This window comes from Galleria mellonella, unplaced genomic scaffold, assembly GCF_026898425.1.
Source record: "Galleria mellonella isolate WM207_F2 unplaced genomic scaffold, CSIRO_AGI_GalMel_v1 utg64, whole genome shotgun sequence".
In the NCBI taxonomy this organism is placed as follows: Eukaryota; Metazoa; Arthropoda; class Insecta; order Lepidoptera; family Pyralidae; genus Galleria; species Galleria mellonella.
Genome location: NW_026442133.1, coordinates 1,524,206 through 1,539,146, shown reverse-complemented (window position 1 = coordinate 1,539,146; position 14,941 = coordinate 1,524,206). Strand labels below are relative to the sequence as shown.

Here is a 14,941-nt window from a genome sequence, read left to right as displayed (position 1 = left end):
TGGGATTAAGCTGAAGTATATAATTACGTCCTCAAGTACTTTTATTATTAAAACTTAGTTTCATTATCAAGTTCATTCAACTAATATTACAAATATAAAAGTTTATAAAGATATTTTGACTGTTATATAACATATAAATAGATCATATTTGATTGAAATATGGTACACAAGCAAATCCTCTCGTAATACAAATATTTTTGGGCGACCATCTGCTCGTTTGCTTCCTTAACAATAAAAATAAAACATAGAGCATATCTAAATTACGTATTAAATTATACCCAAATTAAGACATACAATAAACTTATTATTTATTAGTTATTACTATTATTTAATTTCCTTGATTGATAAGTAAAACCGAATTTAATTTTATAAATGTACATGATATATGTTTGAAACTGATGTAAACTTCAATTAAGAACAGAGTCGTGAAACTCATAAAAAAAAGACATACTCTTTTTTAAATTATTAAATAAAATAAGATATCGAATAATGTTAAATTCAAATAACTGCAGATTTTACTACATAAAAAACATCGATTTAATCGTGACAAAATTAATATGGCACCAACAAATCCAATAGATTGCAAAATAAAAAAGACCTTTTGAAGTTGCTTGAAAAATAAAATCGGATTGAGGATTTTGTAAGTCCTCCTTTTGAAAGCAAGTCGAAAAAGAAAAAAAAAATAAATATAATGCACTTTTGCTACAATCATGGAAATTATACAAGAAGGCATTCTTCCGTTCGTTGCCTAATGGTTCGTTCATTCGAACGAATGACCATTCATCCGGTCCGACTGGGTTTGATGTTTACTTCTTCTCTCATGATTGGCGCCATCTATTTAGTACCTTCTTCATATGAATATAAAGTTCATAATACTATTTATATAACGGCAATAAGTAAGTGAATTGTCTGTGGTAAACTTTCTTGAGATAAATGGACTGATCTTATTAAAACGTCTACATAGCGGCCCATTGTAAAATGTTTGCATACCAGGAACTTCTGTTCCTGATATGTTCATTACCCATCACAGTCATATCAATTATTACCACTCTGTCAAGAGTACACGACTGAAATGAAAGCTGTAATAAGTTTATTCTAATACAATGTTTTTAATTGATGAACAGACATAAAAAGTTATTTACACAGGTGCGATACTAGTGTGGGATGATAGATGAGGATAAAGTTAGATCATTTGGTCCATTGTGATGAGTTCACTAGAAAATTAACTACCATATGCGGGCCTACGTGGAAGTCGACCTGATAACTATATTATTAGAAATACGAAAATATATCGTATATTGATAGCAATAAAGTTATTAGTGCCAGTAACAAATAATTTCCTCCCCCAATAAAATTTTGGTAGTTTAGTTGATTCCAACACCAAATTAGTGAGAAATCAAATCAATTCAGTTTTAGAATTGAGTCATCGTTATAACTCTTGTCAAGTCCAGTTCCCAATTAATTTATACTAGAAATCACAAAACTCCAATTAATATAAAATGATGATTTTTATTTTTTCTTAATAGAATGTTAAAAGCCTTGATTAATAAATATAATAGAAATAGATTTCCCGGTTAGGTCTATAGAATTAATATTTTGAAATAAACGACACAAATATAGTAAATCTTTTATTGTTAAGTAAAATATTGAAAACTGAACAACTTGTAGTTATAATGAGAAGTTATATCATTCCGCGTCAGATACTATGTGTATTTATATAATATGTAGCATGAAAAATTTGTTTAGCACAAATAAGGATAAAAATAACTTTTTATTCACATTTACTTTTTATTAATGATACACAGTATTATTTATTATCGTGTTCTACAAAATAAACGACTTCAATTGTAGCAAAACTAATTATTTTGAATTCAAAACTAAACTATTAAACCGAATTTGATCAAATTTCTATGGGACTAAACTACAAATACTCATATATCTTTTTAGATAATAAAAAAAATCCATATTTGTTTATAACTGACGAAGTTATAAGATAAGAAAAAAAAATACAACCGAATCGAAAACCTCCTCCTTCTTGAAGTCGGTTGAGGATATGAAATAGGACTTTTCTAATATTTATGTGTAATCAAAACAAATACGAAGGAGTGGTCGATTCTATGCCGGGACTACTCTACTGGCAAAACTCACCAAGGGAGGGGCTTATGTTTACCAAGATATTGTTAACGACTAATTTGATAATGATGAAAACACATAGAAGCAGGCGTATATATATGATCCTAATGTGGTAGAGAAAGTACGAGTTTATCACCTAACAAGGAAAATAAAATATTAAAAAGAGACTCTTTGTTGAGCAAGATAATGAGAAATAAAAATAAATAAGAATGAGGTTAAATAAGAATAAAGATAAAGAGAATGCAAGTTGCGTACACCTCAATAATATAAAATTGCATTGCACTAGATTACATTGTCTCAACTGAGAATCGAACTCGATACTTGATTTACATAATGCCAAATAAAGCATTACGTAAATGAGGAATCGAATTTGATTCTCAATTATTTATTTATTTATTATTTATTAATAATACAAAAATTTTTTGGGTATAAAAGACTTATTAAAATTTGTTCAGTCAATCTTTGTAAATCAAAAATGCAATAATGTGGTATATATATATATATATATATATATATATATATATATATATATATATATATATATATATATGACTTACAAATTTATACATTTATACATGCACGAGCACAATGTATTATTATTACACCAAGTTATAATAGAAAATGGAGCGAGTCAAACCTAATGATCGGAAGCACCTATTATTGCGACGTAATTAATTAAAGCAGTAGATTACATTGTCTCGACTGAGAATCGAACTCGACACTGATATTGAGTTCGATTCTCAATTATGTATTTATTTATTCTTTATTAGCTACATTATAAAAAAAATAGTACAAAATTATGGACTTAATTCTATATAACTTTCTCTTCCAGTTAACAATTGGAAAAACAAAAATATAATAATGTGGTGAAAAATATCGAAAATAGTTCGGGTAAATATGTAGTTACGGAAGTCAATATCTATATATTGACTTACAACTTTACTCGCAAGTTATACATGCACTAGTATAATGTGTTATTATTATACCAAGTTATAATAGAAAATGGAGTGAGCCAAACCTAATCCTCGGAGGCGCCGACTATTGCGACATAATTAATTATCTGTGCGGTATCTGGCGTGATTAATACAGTTACATTAATAAAACCCTAAAATGGATTGCCCCAACTTTTATGTAACCTAACATGTGACATGATAGCGAAACAGATTCGTTTCGTTTTATGATGTACTAGGTAGATTATTGACACTTTTTTATATATGTATATGAAATTTCTAGCTTATATCATATAATATATAACAATATAAAATATTTAGTAATGGTAATTCCTTGTTTGTCTGGTTAGGGGCAATTGAATCTATCAATAGATACGTTATCGCTACCGCATACATGAGGTGATGTGGAGAGCAACATTCGATTCTTGTTCTCTATCAAGCATATACTAACTCAAATATATCGTAAATTATTTAATGTTTAAATATTTAAATAATTAAATAAATACTGCTGGACATACTACGTAGCACTATCTAGTCCTAAACTAAGTAGAGTTTGTACTATGGGTACTAGACAACTTTTTTAATCAATATAAACAGACATACTCATGAATAAAATATTTTTATTGTGCGAGAATAGAACTTGCGACCATTAGAAAATGAGGCGGTGAATTCGTTTACCACTTATCTCCCTAGACAATAAATTAAAAACCATTTGATGGCCCTGACCGGAAAAGGGTAGTTTTATTTTTATTTTTCCATTTTTACTATATAATAATCTTTTGTGTTTATCTCAGACCACATCATTGTTTTCCATCAGGTGAGATAATGCTCAATCACGGGACCTTACAGTTGTAAAAAAAGAAGATAAGAATATTGTACGCATACTGCTCGCTGATAATTAATGCTCCTTTCCACTCAAGCTTTACTGGAAGAGTACTCTTACAGAGTTAAGTCCGCCTGTTGTACATCTTTATTTAAAGTAAATTGTAACAATGTAATTTATGTAATAATACAATGTAATGTATACAATAAAGTATAAATAAATAAATAATATCATTTATACACGAGACACAAACAAATTATAGGGGTAATTGAAAAAAGATAATATTACACTAGTGAAAGTGCGCATTTCTCTTAAAAAACATAGTCAATTTATAGATTTATCGATATTTGCTTTCTCGGAAACTTTTCATTAACTTTCATGTCATTCTGCATTACGAGTAGATTGTACGAAGAGAACAAATGTATTTGAAAATGCTTTGAATGGCGATAACGGACTTGTTTTTATTATGATCGATTTTTTTATGAAAAATGTTCTGTTAGCAGTTAGTCAGAAATGAAAAAAAATCTAGTAGAACACACTCAAAAATTTATGAGAAAAAATATTTGTTTGACTGTTAGGATATTCTCACAACAGGTACTAATAATTTATTACCTTGTATATTATTAACTTACTTAAATGAAATACAATTTCTATAAAGGGTTTCTAAAATAGGACAGTCTATTATGCTACAGGTTTATTTATTTTTATGTGTAAACACGGTATCAGGGTTGTTGAAAAATATGAGAATATTTCCCTAACGGATATTACGATAGATAGTACAATATATTTGTATTGAATAATAAGAGCTTTGAATAGTACCTATTTGTTTGTTAACGGTAAAATACTTTATTATATAGGTTAGTTAGACCGGCTATACTAAATCGAAACTCAATAATAAAACCGTATAATTGTCACTAAGAACAAACTCGAAATCTAAAAATATTTTTAGATATTTCCATATAAGCCAAATAAATAGTTTCATGATCGATTTAATATGAGAGATTGAAAAAATATTCTGATTTTGAATATAATTCTTTTTGGGGCAAAATGTTTAATTTTATTAATACTATCATTAGGTTTCAGCTTGGTATATTCTTTACGATTAAACGCTGCATGACAATAATTATCATATAGAGTTATTCGTAACGACTATACTTATAATTACTCAAAATAAAGTAAGTAAAAACACTTCTCATAGTGCGTAGATACTAAGAGTAGTATTTATAATAAAAAAAAAAAACCAATGGTAATTTTGCCTGTATCATTGGCTTACAATGGATACTGGTGGGAAATGATAGGCGAGGATGGAATTAGAGAGAGATGATGCTGGCTTACCGTAACGTATTCACCAGAAATTAACTATGATAATTTCTATGTCAACTTGACAGGGTATAATACTAGTAAGGGAACAGTTAGACCCCGATACTAACAATCCCTTTTCCTTTATCACAGCGTGTTGGCATGTAATACTTATTACAATTAACCTTGTATGTATCAATACCATATCAGCGGTTAACCATCTACTGCTGAACATATGCCTCCCCCAAAAGGAGGATTTTGCTAGTAGTTGCCACGCTTGGCAGGTGGGTTAGCAACTGCAGTTAGGTTTTGGTGATATTTTAAAAGGAACGCTGTTGGCCATTTCTTGACGAATAAGTTCTCTTAGTCGCCTCTTACAACACCCAAAGAAGAGTAAGGGGTGGTCTATTCTATGCTGGGACCACACGGCAATGTATGATAAATAAATTTGTCTTATACTAGCGCTTCCTGCAGCTTGGCTCGCGTAGATTTAAGTAATTCCACACTCACATAAACGAAAAGCATTTTGTATAATTCGTCCATAAGCAGCATTGGTAGCTGGTATTGATAGGAAAAAACAAAAACAGGAAATAAAAATACCGATGCATCCATGATCGTGAGACACAGCGAAAATTCAAATGTTATTACATGGAAATGTATTGTCGAAATAAAAATAATCATGATAATATAACGTCAATCCATCTATACATCCATTTATAGTGGATTAATCTCACTATAAATAATAAAATCTAAAAAGTTAGTAACTTGAGGTAGATATCAATTGCCAAATTCACAAAGAATACGCCATCAATACGTCGATTTATTTAAAAGTGTTTTAAAATGCGTAAATGTGGCTTGAGATACGCTGATGATACTATTCATTTTACGCAATCAGAGAAAAATATAAAATTACTTTTGAGATGCCTAGAGAATGTAAGCCTATCCTTTGGATCCGAAATCAACAGAAGTAAAACCAAAATGATGTTCAAATACGACTTCTCAAATATCTCGGCCATATCATCCAAAATAAAAACTGATAAACACGTCTAATTGTCCAAGGTTTAGTACAAAGTAAACGTTCTCGAGGTAGATCACCAACGCGATGGACTGACCTCATCAGAAGGGCCAGACAGTAGTCTATTGTAGAATGATCTCGCTCGGTTGTGACCAGAAATAGATAGAGACATATTGCGACGACCTCAATCGCGAAAAAGAACCTTATCGACAATCCAGTATAATCATAAAAACCATTACCACTCTATTAAAAGTGTATGACTGAAGAAAGAGAGACTCAAGTATGAGTAAAAATATCTCAATTCGACGCCATACCTCTTTGATATTCGAGTTAAGTATACTCACAGTTATTGTACAGAAGAAATATTATCAGTTCAAATTGTCTGAAGGTAACATTTTTCAACTTATTATTTTAAGCCATAATTAACTACCCCCTTCAAGAGCGCATCTGACTGAGAGATAATAATGTTAGTCTGGAATATGATTAATGTATGTGCTAATTTTCATAATAACCGAGTGCGTGGAGGCATGAATAAGCAAGGGTTGGGCACAAACTCAATGAACAGATTCAGTTCGAGCTGCCGTCAAATTGAATGTTCAGTAAGTGATCTATATGACGATGATGATAATCCTCAATTTGAAGAATCGAAGATTTAAACTTTGATTATTTGAAATGGCTATTCATGTGACTATTTATAACTGATTGTATATTATTGATCGGATAATGGCTGGTATAATGACGGTGATGAGAAAATAAATGATAGTTATTTTTGACACTAATATACCAATCGGACGAAATTTGGTATAGACGTACTATTTAAATTACTTTTTATCCCGGTTAATAAATATATTCCGATCATCCGAATGAAGCCGATGTAAGCAAGGACTAATAAACATTGGGAAAATATTCAAAAACACTTGTACTCTTCCACAAAAAGATTTTTATAATTATCACCTGACTGGTTTTGTCGGTAATTTTTTTCCGTGTCAAAGACTCGTTTAAAAATTAGCCTTTGAAAATGCTCTAAACGACGAAATCGGTCAGGTATTTATTATAGAACCTTTTTTTTTGTGGGTGAGTACAGGTATTTTCTAATATATATATATATATATATATATATATATATATATATATATATATATATATATATATATATATATATATATATATATATATATATACGAAGTGGCAACAATCATGACTATATACATATATTCTTTCAACGTTCAGAATACATAATATATGAAATTAATTAATTAGGTACAGAAATAGCAGTAGAAAATTTTACATCTCAAAGACTAGCTTGGCTTCATCCCAATGTTTCTCAAAGCACTTACCCCTAATTGCAGTCATTTATACCTTTTAAATGGGCGATTTAATAGGTAAATATAAGAATCTACCATTTTCCTTTCGTAATTACTTTTTTAATAGCTGTTGTCTAATCCTTGGCTTCCGCTAACCCTAAGTAGGTCCGACCATCCATTCTATACTCAGTGCTACTCAAATATTTTCAAGTGGGTCGTATAAGTGTTAAGTTTCTTTTTCTCGGTAAAATTCGACTCAATGATAAGTTATACAGTATAAGTTGCAATAAACTGCAAATAATAAGTCCAATAAGTAATATATAATATATTTATATATAAAATATATATATATTTTATAGATAACAATGGAGCTGTGAATCTGCTTGTGTTTATGATTCCATTGCTACTATACATGCTATAGGCATTCGCTGGTAACGCAGCCATGAGAGGTGATAGGTAAGGATGCAGTCAGGTCATTTGGCAATTGTTAGTTGGTCGCGATAAATTTACCAGGAATTTACTATTGATGATTTCTGACTATCGAGGAGAAAAGTTCGATTCAAAAACGAACCAAAAAATATGATGAAGCTGGCATAGATTCATTTCTTACAGCAGTTATAGTAACCAATTTTATGCAGTGAATAGTGATTTGTCAAAAACTAATGTTGTTAAGATAATACAAGTATTGGATTAATATATATAATATATAAATATATTAATCCAATACTTGTATTATCTTAATGTCAAAATAGAGATAAATGACTGGCCATTTAATAAGACTGCCGGCTATAGTACGCTGTTGATACCAAGATAGGTCCTTTAGGTTATAACGAAAACAAACAAAAAAGGGCAAATAGCTTAGATAGCTTATAGAGGTCAACGCTGTACCGTATTATTTCTGATAAACGTAAGTGTATATATATATATATATATGTGCCCAGGATCTGAAAATTACATGTCTGCTTCTTTTTATGAGGATTGATAATATACAAACAAACTCAGTTTCCATTTATAATTTTAGTTATATAGTTACAAAAAAAAGAGGGTCGCATTTAATATCTTGCAGGCCCGCGTTCTATTGCAGCTACAAGTTGGACACTACTGTCTTAGATTACCACAAAGTAGTTTACTATATATTTCGACAAAGTTAAGCGATCAAGGGGTATTATGTAGCATCTATTTCATGATAGATCCCATTTGATGTATTAGCTAATTAAGAGTACGTGAGTGTGTGATGAATGTGTGAAAATGTCAATTAAAAAAAATCATGTCGTATTTATAAAAAAGAAAATAAATGTATCGTTTTTATAGTGGAAACTCTGTTTAGTCTGTTAGTAGGTGGCGCTGTGAAATATGTCTAATGGTAAAGAAATCCTAATGAGATAATAGGCCCCACCAGTATATACAAGTATATACTGATAGCGCAAGCGAGGTTACTGACGAGAATGATAATTATATATATAATTATAAATTTAAAGAATATATTGTTTCTCTAACATACACAAAAATATAAAATGTAGGCGAATTGTAAATTTATCTCATACAAAGTATGCATGACTAATTAGTATAAGATGTTAATATGTATACCTAAAGAGATAAGTAGTTTCAATACACGACGATATTATTCATTCATTAAATAGAGCAAGCTTCAAAGGAACACAGGTCATATAAAGGAAAAGCAATAATAATTCGAAATGTAGTACTAATATTCATAGAGCGGAACGAACTCCCCGAGGTACGTGGTTCGAAATATCTAACGTTATCTCCTTCGAACGGTGGATCAGCTGGAACTCAGCGCTGTAGCGATATATTGAAGCTAACGCTGAATAGAGATTTTCTGCTAGCATCACAGCTTAAAAATTGAAGAAATGATTAAATATGAACATGTTTTGAAGAAGGTATCAAATAAACGTAGATAGAAGTGGACAAAGAGGGTAACAAACATAAAGTGGATGGACCATGTGAAAGATAACAATAACATGCTTAAAAGAGATATGAATATATGACGATTTCATTAATATTAAATCACATTGGTTTCCAGAGAAAACCATGTGGAGGTCGACCTGACGGGATATATTGCTTGCAATGGGGCCGTTAGCCCCCATTAATAAGTATCCCAATGGAAAAAATCCCTTGTATATTTTTTATACCACTAAGGTGGCAAATAAGCATACGGTGCACCCGATGGTAGGCGGTTACCACAGCCTATGGACGCTCGTAATACCAATAATATGACGTGCACATTGCTGGCCCTGAAAAAATCTCTTTATCCCATTTTTGAAGAACCCCATGCTGTAGTAGTAGCTCTTGGGAAAAATTCGACAGGGAGTTCAATTCATATTCTGAGCGCTCGATGGAGGAAGTATTTCTAAAAACGCGTTGTAAGCAATCATCCAGGCTCTAAGGTATGGGAATGAACTATGATTGTATTACTTCTATTACCTTCTATTACTAACTCTTAATAGTCATCATGACTATTAAGAGTTAGTAATAGAAGGAATACTGCGCCAAGGCAATGATTATGATCACAGCATAGATATTAAACTTTAACCGTCTTACCACCAAAAAGTTAAAAGTGCGATTGACACACATTCAATAACATTTAGAATTTTTACTACAAAAGCGTATCTAACTTCTTTTTTTTTATATTGGTATCTAAACAAAAGAAATTCCATCTCTATATACTAAAAGTAAAATAAGTAAGTATGTTTAAACCAATAACTTTAATTACAATCATTTATAGATTTTGAATTTATGTACAAACAAATATTATTACAGTGACTAATCAATATTTATGATGACGTGACGTGTTGAAGAAGGGCCAAATTAAAGGTACCCCTAACCGGCGAGCGTGTAAGAATAGACGGATGAATGTGAAGGAAGTGAAAGAGGTCTGTTTAAATCGGAGTATTTGACGTTCCATTGTTTCTACCTAAGACAATGGAAGACAGACGTGACGGATATGAATGTATGTAAGCAATAATTAATTACTTAGACAGACTTTTGTTAAACACTTTAGATAAAGTGATAAAATATTTCTAGTTAAAAAATATTTTCATATAAGAGCATCATGGTTTAATGGCATACTACTGCGACTTATAGTTTTATAACATTTTCAATTTTATGTGTTATTTTCAAAGATCTGATTAACATTTTGTTGACAGATAACATCATTGGTAAATTAAATAAATCCGAAAGACGCCGGTAGGCTCGCCATTTGCTACGGTGAATCAAATGTGTTCCATAAAATGTATGTTGAGTGTCAGGTACATCACAATGAAATCAGATTTTTTTTAATTTCATTGTTTATATTTATATTTCTTTTTTTAGCACTTTATTTTCATGATTGATAACAAATTTCATATGAAGACAGAATATCTAATTTATGTATTATATACTATCTAATTTGCCAAAATGTCAGGTCTTTGTAAAGGCATTTTTTGGTAGAAAGATTATAAATCCTTTTACCATCTGTAATAGGGAGAGAAAGGATTGTTAGTAAAGAGAATTAGTAACCCCATTGTTAGCAATACACCCTATCAGGTCAACCTTCCCTTGGATACCGTCGTGCTCAGTTCCGAATGTGTTCATCACAATTGGCTAACTGGCCGACCTTTTCATCTTTACCTATCATTCCTCATTGGCCCCGCCAGTGTATATCGTTAGCGCAGGCGAGGTTCCCATATCATTATCATACATTAAAAAAAACATATATCTGTATTCTACTACTATTAAAATACAAAGGTTGATGAGAATAGATGGCCGTTTATTACTCCTTCACGCAAATACTAAGAAACGGATCTGACTGAAAGTTGGTATGTATATTGATAGGTTATATCCTAACTTAAGACATAGGATTTTATTATTAATTACATTATATATATTATATACATATAATTATTCATACAAATGAAGCCGAAGTATATTATTACTGACTAATAATTGAATAAATCAGAGTATATTTCTTGGTATAGCAAATTAATTCTAAAATTATAATCATCATCATCAGCAAATTTAATGTAAATGAATGAAATATAAGTGAACGTAATATGTATAGTAAATTAAACTAATTAAGATTTAATTTCAAACTGATAGTTTAGATGTTAAATTAAGATATTGCCAGATCGTTGTTTAAACGCATTAGTTAAACCCGATAATCTGTTGTTATATGTTCAATTTTAGCGATTTAACGTAATTAACGTAAAAGCTATAACTATTAAACTTTTTAGACTTAATTCGTAAAACAGTATTGATTCTAATTTTAACTAGTTTTCTTTGTACGTGTTATACAAAAACATCGAGATTTTTTTTGAGGAAGTGTTTTATTTGTGGAATTATATTTTTCCTAATGTAACATGGGTTGACTTATGTCAAAAAATACCTTCCTATACTGACACGACGTATCCGGCTGTCAAATTAGTGTTTGTTTTGACTCATATCTCTTTGGTATAAAGTATGGAACCAATTTTGATAAAATTTATATGGGATCAATCTGTAAGTATATGCTTTCAAATAATAAAGATCCTAATCAATTTACAATTGATAAAATCCAAAGGTAACAAATATAAAAAATACAATGAATTGATAAACTTCTTTCTGAAGTCGATTGAAAATTTATAATCTCAATGATAGAATATTTGGGATTGTAATTTTACTCAATAACGAAGCAATTATTTTATACCAGTGACGCCCCGGCTTCACACAGGTGAAAATAATACATACAAATTTTGTTTAATAAAATATACAAATAACAATAAAATCCGTATCAAAATCCGCTGCCTGGTTTAAAAAAGTAAGCCGATTGTCAGACAGATGTTATAGTTTTATACTTAAAAAAGTTGTGGTAAATGCCACATCTTGCTTTATTATAATTTGTAGTGGTATTTCCGATGTACTGAAATAATTCATGTAAAATTCTATTTTTTTAAATATTTAATTTATATTTTTAAAATCTTTTAAAATTATTTAATTTTGAATTTCATTTTAATTAATGGATGTTAAATTTTACTAAAGTATTTCGAATATTATTAATGACTTTAAATAAATTTTACGTACCTTCTTATACTTGTTGTCTCATGGTCTCAATAATTATCATAAAAAATAAACGCAAAACATAATGGCCATTTTTCCTAAAAATATAATTTAACAGACACAAAACTAATTAAACAACGTTTAAATATCGTTATACTTCAAATATGTTAGTCATAAAATGTTTTCACTCTGTCTGTTTTGCACATTTTACACTTTTAAAAAAAGAAACAATGAACACAGCGAAAACAAAAGAATGTAAAAAAAAAAAACAATACAAACTGGCCAGTCACTTCGTCTTTCGTTTTCTCATTCCATAAAGTTTTTAAATGGATCACAAACTTTACCCGCTTCGTGCCAGTGCCACAGATTAATAAAATTCGCAACTGGAACACGTTACTTTTTTAAATGCGTTCGGAAACGCGGTAGGTGTTGACGAGTGCTACGGGTGTCCGTAGCGTGGGTTCCGTAGTTACTGCGATGTGAGTACCGCAACGCGCCTGCGTAGCTTTGCGCTAACAGTTCTGCACTTCTGATACATTTCTGCTTCAATTAATCCCTGTTCCATACTCAATTACACCTTATAGTGTTGCTCTCTCGGTACTACCTAGTTTTAAACTGTAAACTGTTAAGCCGAGTTATTCTATAGGTGTTAAAATACAGGCAAATTGTTTACTATGATTTTGATCGCCTTAGCGATAAAACCACCTTTTGCACCTTTATATATACATATATTTTATTCAAAACGAAACTTTTTACATACATACATTGATAGATGTAGTTTTTTATAAAAAAGAAAATAGATGAACAATTGAAATAAAACAAAATATATTACATCAAGTCAACAGACGACATTTTTAATTACAATTAAATATAATTAATAAATAATAATATACACAACAAGACCCAGCATATTTTATAAATATATTTTAATCTAATTTTACTTGAAGCGTTTATATATCATTATTTATTTTTATGTTTCTGGTGCAATAAAGAGTTTAACAAATAAGTAAATAAAATTGTATTACATGTATCTACAATTAGAAAATTGTTTGTTTATTTTTTTAAACTGATATGATACTAGTCGTATTTCACAGCTTTCCTCATGTATATCGTTACTGAAGAGTCTATTTCCGTACCAAATTTAGTTTAAATTGGTACAGCTATTTAAACGTCATTAGGCAACAACCATTTAAACGCCCATACGATGTTTAGCATAATATTTAAAAGACTCCTGTTTACTTCATATTCCGTAGTTATTCTTAATGTCGTATATAAATCACTTTGAAAGTTAAGCAAATTCATTACTAAGGTAACGTACTTATAAGGGTCTACATATTTACAAGTTCAAAATGTAAGCAGAATATTTACTCTTATAATGTTACTTTATTTCCTTAATATCGCTACGAAAATGCTGAAGAACGTTTATAAAATTTGTTATAAGTTTTACCAAATCCTGAAAACAGATTATAATAATACAATAAATATTAATGTACAACTTACTATTAAAATAATAATTTAAACGATATTTTAAGTGTTTTCTTAGATTTGTATGTTACATTAAGTCTATGAGTGTATTTGTGTGAATTATAAATTTTTATGTACTTAATATTTTTTTTTTTATTATTAAAAGAATTTTTGTATAAGTTACGCAATATCTGTGATAATTGAGCGATTCGAAAAAAAGGAAGAATAATTTGACAGCTCTTCTTTTTTTAAAATTCACCAGTATTTTTTACACGAAATCTTTGTCAGATCTGAATTAATTATAATAATTTTAACGGATTTTGATAATTCCTTTTTAATTCTTTAAAATTTATTATCGTATCCACATTGTTTTTTTTTTTATTTAAAGTAACTTTTTCTTTTGTGTAGCAAAATATTTTAACGGGAGTAAAACAAATTGGCAATGATTGTAATTTAGTAGATAGTCTATTAGTAATTTTAGGAAGATTGAGACCTGTTTGTTTTTTTTTTTTGTTGTAATATTTAGTTATAGAAAATATCACCTATTATTCATACATAAACTTTATACCGCCTATAATGCCCTATATATGTTGCCGTGTGGAAATGGCATAGAATACTTCATCCCTTCCTTTTCTGTGGGTATCGTAAAAGGCAACTATGAGATCTAATATTAGTGGCCAAAAGTGGTTTTGACTGGTTGTATCAGTCAAAACTAAAAAGTAACTTTACTTAAAATTTACTTAAATTAGGTTAGGTTAAGTTAGTATGTTTTCTTTATATTGATTGTAGTGCTAAATTTTTCGTAATAAAAGATTTCATATTTAATAAATATATTTTTTTTCATCTAACGAGTCAATAGTGATTTTGACTGATGCTTTATTGTTACAGTTAAAACTACTTTTGCGTCAAAGTACTCTTGACT

General features: G+C 29.7%; 1 protein-coding gene across 1 annotated transcript in view; it reads right to left on the bottom strand.

Annotated features, from left to right (window-relative positions):
• The window catches only part of LOC113512730 (hemicentin-2-like), a 61,133-nt gene extending 48,061 nt beyond the window's left edge, over positions 1–13,072 (bottom strand). Inside the window, exon 1 of the mRNA XM_052900183.1 lies at positions 12,580–13,072. The gene's annotated coding sequence lies outside the window, so the exon portion shown is untranslated. The remainder of the gene's footprint in view (positions 1–12,579) is intronic.
• Between the last annotated feature and the right edge of the window lie 1,869 nt (positions 13,073–14,941).